The sequence below is a fragment of the Colossoma macropomum genome, unplaced genomic scaffold (assembly GCF_904425465.1).
Source record: "Colossoma macropomum unplaced genomic scaffold, Colossoma_macropomum, whole genome shotgun sequence".
NCBI classification, from domain to species: Eukaryota; Metazoa; Chordata; class Actinopteri; order Characiformes; family Serrasalmidae; genus Colossoma; species Colossoma macropomum.
Genome location: NW_023494791.1, coordinates 3,100,702 through 3,107,190, shown reverse-complemented (window position 1 = coordinate 3,107,190; position 6,489 = coordinate 3,100,702).

Below are 6,489 nucleotides of genomic sequence, written 5' to 3'. Positions count from 1 at the left end.
GGCCGGCTCTCTCATAATGAACACAGTGTCGCTGTGCACCAGACTGTCACTACACATTCTGCTGCACTTCTGCTACGGACATTGAATGTTTGGTGACAAAGTGTGTGGGCGGTGTGGAGCCGGGTAAACCCAGCCGTGAAGTGGAACCATTTCTAGGACTCAAATCAAATGTTAATTTATTGACGTCAATTCAGTTTAGATTATAATGCAGTTCCTGGTAGTTTTCATTACAAATTATAGTAAGCGAACCCACCGAGGACCCGTCAAGTGGAGCTTTGTTCACTGAGAGCGTGATATGAGATGAAAAGCTCAAATGAAAATGCTGTGACTGACAACTTTAGTTGGGGAAAAAGTAAGAGACCCTTCATTTATTTAGCCATTAAATACAAGCTATTCATTTTTCAGTGTGAGGAAAAGAGTAATGACACAGAAGCCTCAACCACTAAATCTAATCTCAGCTGTCTGAGTGTTGAGTGAGTCACTCTTCACCTTTATTCCAGCTTCCATTCTTTTCAGGAGACCCTCTTTCAGTTCCTCAAAGAATCTGCAGACACACCTCCAAAGTTCAGTCTTAGAAGCTGGTTGATCATTTTCTGAAGTAATCAAACACATTCAGTGGTGTTGAGGTCTGGACTCTGGGGTGGTCAGTCCATCGTTCAGCGTCTTTGTTTGACAAGTGCACCTTGATCTTCTCAGCAGCGTGCTTGGGGTTGTTATCTTAATGAAGATTGAATTTCTTTTCAGTCAAACGTGTTTTGGAGGATGTTACATGATGTGTTTGAATTTGTTTGTGCTTTTCTGCACTCATTATGTCTTCAGTCAAAACAAAATCTCCAGATGTTGTAATACAGTTACATGCAAATGTTCAGGCACCACTTGCCAAATCACAGGTTGTGCTGATTTTCTAGTAGAGGAGGGGATTTAGTATGACTTGAATTTGACAAAAAGTTATTCTTGTGCCTTGTTTTCCCTTTTTTTACCACATTTTTGTCATTTGCATCAAACCAAACAGAAAGATATTGACCTTGTTTATACAAAATGTAAATTGAATGTATTTCATTGCTATATTTCACATTGTAATTAAATATATAATAGCGTTACATTTAAATAGTACAGCAGGCAAAGTAACAGCTCTCCCTGAGTTAACGGTTCTTAAATCTATAAATTGTGCCTTTGTACTATGGATGAAGTTTGTTCAGTCTCACACACTGAAGTTTTGGGTAACCATTAACTTGGTAACATACAAATAGTTAATAACTATATTTAAATTGTAGGAATATAATTATTAATAACAGTTTGTTGAGAATTATTTAGTCATTTGATACTCCCAAGTCTAATTTTGAGACTGATATTAATCGTTTACTCTTTGTTATTTATTATCTTGCTAACTTGTGACATACACTTTTTTCTTTAATGCTTAGATCATTATTAACAAATAATTCTTGATGATTATGAACTGCTGTATGCAAAATTGTATGCAAGTAAGTAGACACAACAATTTAAATAAATTAATAATTATTAACACAGCATTATTATTGGTCAAGTTTATATTCAGAATAATCATTAATGATTTTTATGCCACTAAGTAAACAGATAATCAAATCATGTATAGATTCATAACATTTTTGTAACTTTTAGCTATCGTTACACAATGATTATGTTATTATTTAAAAGGTCTGTGTTTCCGTTTGCTATTAGTAGTAATCATTTCTGTTTCTTTCTGCATTAAGTACACAGTTAACAATTCAAATGGTAGCATTTGACGATGCATATGTAACAATTATATAAATATTAGCTATCATTGACTAACTAATGCATAATTATCATGTTATTATTTATAAGGGCCTGTTATTATAAGTTTGCTACTAAAGTTGGAATTATTTTTGTTACTTATTGACTTCCTGTGTTATTCTAACTCACACAGTCCACAGCAGTGTGTATCAGACTCCTTAGCTGTTAGTGCTAAAGCAGATACAGAGTCTCTGCTGATGAATGTTTCAGTACATGTTTACTCACTGCTTCACTCCACTGAGGCAAGTGTCACCTTCACTAATTGTGATCTCTTACTTGAATCAGATTTGCGTGTCTAACTGTTTATTCTCAGAGATGAAGTGGTGAAAAGCAAGTTCTGAGCTTTCATAATGCTGAGCTGCATTACTGTAGAGGTGAATGTTATTGTAGTAACAAGGACTTTCTAAAGCTCTGAATACGAACAAGGATGTTTCCAAGGGTTCCATCTGTTTCCCTGGTAACACTAAACCAGCACGTTGTGTATATATAAGTGGTGTGAAAAAGTGTTTGCCCCCTTTCTGATTTCTTATTCTTTTGCATGTTTGTCACACTTAAATATTTCAGATCACCAAACAAATTTACATATTAGACAAAGATAACACAAGTAAACACAAAATGCAGTTTATAAATGAAGGTCTTTATTATTAAGGGAAAAAGAAATCCAAACCTACAGGGCCCTGTGTGAAAAAGTGATTGCCCCCTAAACCTAATAACTGGTCGGGCCACCCGTAGCAGCAACAACTGCAATCAAGCGTCTGCGATAACTGGCAGTGAGTCTTTTACAGCGCTGTGGAGGAGTTTTGGCCACTCATCTTTGCAGAATTGTTGTAATTCAGCCACATTGGAGGGTTTCTGAGCATGAACCACCTTTTTAAGGTCATGCCACAGCATCTTAATCAGATTCAGGTCAGGACTTTGACTAGGCCACTCCAAAGTCTTAATTTTGGTTAATTTTTTTAATGCTGGAGTGGATCATTGTCCTGCTGCAGAACCCAAGTGCGTTTCAGCTTGAGGTCATGAACAGATGGCCGGACATTTTCCTTCAGGATTCTTTGGTAGACAGGTAGAATTCATGGTTCCATTTACCACAGCAAGTCTTCCAGGCCCTGAAGCAGCAAAACAGCCCCAGACCATCACACTACCACCACCATATTTTACTGTTGGTATGATGTTCCTTTTCTGAAATGCTGTGTTACTTCTACGCCAGATGTAATGGGACATACACCTTCCAAAAAGTTCAACTTTTGTCTCATCAGTCCACAGAGTATTCTCCCAAAGGTCTTGGGGATCATCAAGATATTTTCTGGCAAAACTGAGACAAGCCTTTATGTTCTTTTTGCTCAGCCGTGGTTTTCGTCTTGGAACTCTGCCATGCCGAGTCGTCGCTGCGCTCTTGGGGTAATTTTGGTCAGCTGGCCACTCCTGGGAAGGTTCACCACTGTTCCATGTTTTCACCATTTGTGGATAATGACTCTCACTGTGGGTCGCTGGAGTCCCAAAGCTTTAGAAATGGCTTTATAACCTTTTCCAGACTGATAGATCTCATTTACTTTGTTTCTCATTTGTTCCTGAATTTCTTTGGATCGCAGCATGATGTCTCGCTTTTGAGGATCTTTTGGTCTACTTCACTTTGTCAGGCAGGTCCTATTTAAGTGATTTCTTGATTGAGAAAAGGTGTGGCAGTAATCAGGCCTGGGTGAAATTGAACTCAGCTTTCCAAAGATGTGATAAACCACAGTTAATTTATGTTTTAATGGAGGGGGCAATTTGGTGATCTGAAATATTTAAGTGTGACAAACATGCAAAAGAAAACTTTTTCACACCGTGTATATATATATATATATATATATATATATATATATATATATATATATATATATATATATATACGTATATATATATATATATATATATATATATATATACGTATATACATATATATATATATATATACATCCAAATCATAAAACAATCTTACAGTACTGTCCAAAAGTCATAGACCACCTTCCATTTCTTTAATTTCCAGTGAAATTGTTATTTTTAACTGCCCCCATCAGATAAACAGCACTTAAAGCTTTCATCTCTGAGAGAGAGGAGAAAATCAAACTGCTTCAGATCTGAAAACATCCACAGGTGTTTCTGTCCATCCTTCCACTGTGAGAAGACGACTCAGCACTGTGGGTCTGAAAGGATGTGTAGCTGATCAAGAAGAACCTCACTGAGAAAAGGAGACGGACACATCAAACAAAGAAGCTGAACGATGGACTGACCACCCCAGAGTCCAGAACTCAACACCACTGAATGTGTTTGATTACTTCAGAAAATGATCAACCAGCTTCTAAGACTGAACTTTGGAGGTGTGTCTGCAGATTCTTTGAGGAACTGAAAGTGAGTCTCCTGAAAAGAATGGAAGCTGGAATAAAGGGAAAGAGTGAAATTAACCCCTTAAAATCTCAGGCTTATTACATAATAAAGCTTATTATTCAGTAACTACATGGGCTTCAGTGCAAACTGGCCATTTAACAAAGAGTGGTCTTTGCACAGCACTGTACATATACTGAAATGATTTGAATTCAGTGAAGACCACCAAGCCAAGAAAACTGCTGCTGACTTTCCAGCACTCTTTGCTTTTGGCAAAGAGGAAAAACACAAGCTTACATTGTCCTTGTTTGTGTGCGTTCACACAGTGTTCAGCACCTTAGACTATTCCTGCAGCACCAGCTGAGAGCCAAGAACACATGCTGACAAAGTGATGAAGCAACCTGTAGTCTCAGCGGACTGTCGTGAGTCCCGCAGTGACATCCTGAGTGGGTGCAGTTTCACTGAGCCAGTATAATCAGCTGAATCTGATTTAAACTGAGGATAAGGTGTCTATTTTCGCTGATATCAGGTAATAAGTGACTAAATAATGCTGAAAGTTTTACTGCATAAAATCTATACAAATAAAGTGTAAAATGAGGCTACGCTTCTTGTTTATCTTTCTGCGATGCTTCCTATGTGCTACAGCTGTGCTTTGTACTATCTACTACCTGGCGCAAGAAAGAGAGATTCCATCAGGCAGTGCGAGACAGAGCGCCCAGCGTGTGGTTGGCTTTAGACGGCTGCAGTAGTCTTTCTGTGCCGTCCTCTTCAACCCTCTGGGGTCCATGAACTCACCCACACATCAAATTTAATGTTTCTATATGTGCTTCTGTGTTTTTCTGGTAATACAGCACAGACTTGAAGTCCTTCACACCCAGTGGCCTGCTGAAGGGCACAATGAGAAGACTACTGCAGGACTGTCCACTTTATCAGAAACACCTACCTTGTTTCAGACCACTTTATGAGTTGCGCTAGTGTACGAAATACTCCCTGGGGGTCCCATGTTGGCTGATTTCTGTTAGTGGGCTGCAAACTCACTCGCTATGCTGATTGGTTTATTAACATTTCTTCTTCTGAAAATGTTCTGTTCTAGTAGTTCCAGGAGGTTATAGTGACAGCAGCTGCCCCTTCAGATGAGCTAATGCTAGGGTTAACACTGGAGCTAGTCAGAACAGTGTTAGCTGCTGAGGACAATTTGCGTCAAATTCTCTTTGTCTATATCTGTTTCTGTATCTTTGTGATAATCCAGTGCAGGAATCCAGTTCAAACACTTCCTGAATCTGTAAAGTCGCCCTTTCCATTACATCATGAGATCGTACGAGACATCCAGAGTTATGAGCCTATGAAGAGGGGCTGAGATACACGTCATCTGCCTCTCACCATGTGGAACTGGTGGATTCGTGTGTCCGTCTACATTCTGTGTGAAACTGACCAATGGACACTCAGGAAATCACTAAGGACTGACCACCAGTTCATTCAGTCCACATCAGAGACTCATGTGAAATGGTGTGCAGAGAGTTTACAGCTGCTGAAGTAGTGATGAAGATGACGGAGCATTTAGATATGAAACATATGAGGATCATGTTATATAACAAGCCTTTAAAGGAGAGTTTAAGAAGAGGGTAAAACTAAACAGGCTAGAAACTCTGACCAAAATGGACTTATGAGAATGTACACTGTAAAAAAAGTTGAGAGAACTCAGGTTATCAAGGCAACAGGATGCATTACGGTTTTCGAGTTTTCTCAAAAGCTGCTTTTAAGTCTTTCTTACTGAAGGTTCATTTGTTTAACCAACCCAGATTTGTTTGTTCATCCAACGTTTCACTGTAAATTAAACATCACATTTTTAGACACCTAAGGCTGAAATCTGTTCTACCATTTAATGTTCTCTTCTGTATAAATAATAAAACTTCTCAGTTCTGCTGTTCTGTTCATGTAAATATTCAAAGAACGTGATCTAACAATGCTGAGATTTATATTTAGTTTGTGTCACATGTTACGACCCGGTCTAGGGCCAGGCCGTAAAGGAATAGTGTAGTGTGAAATGTATGCCTAATGAATGTGGGTGTAGTGTATAATAATGAGACAAAACTGCAAATTGTTCTGAATAGCAAATTCGAAAAACAACAGACAGAACTCACAGTAACTCCAGATACTAACCAGCCTTAACCAAAACAAAAGAACAAACAGAAAACAAACAGCTTACCTAACTGACTGATACAAAACAGAGCCAGTTTATGAGGAGTTTGGCCTCTTCCTATCATCATCATCATCATCATCATCATCGTTAACCGCTTAGTCCAGCTAGGCGGTAGTAGTTGGGAGAGCAGAGAATCC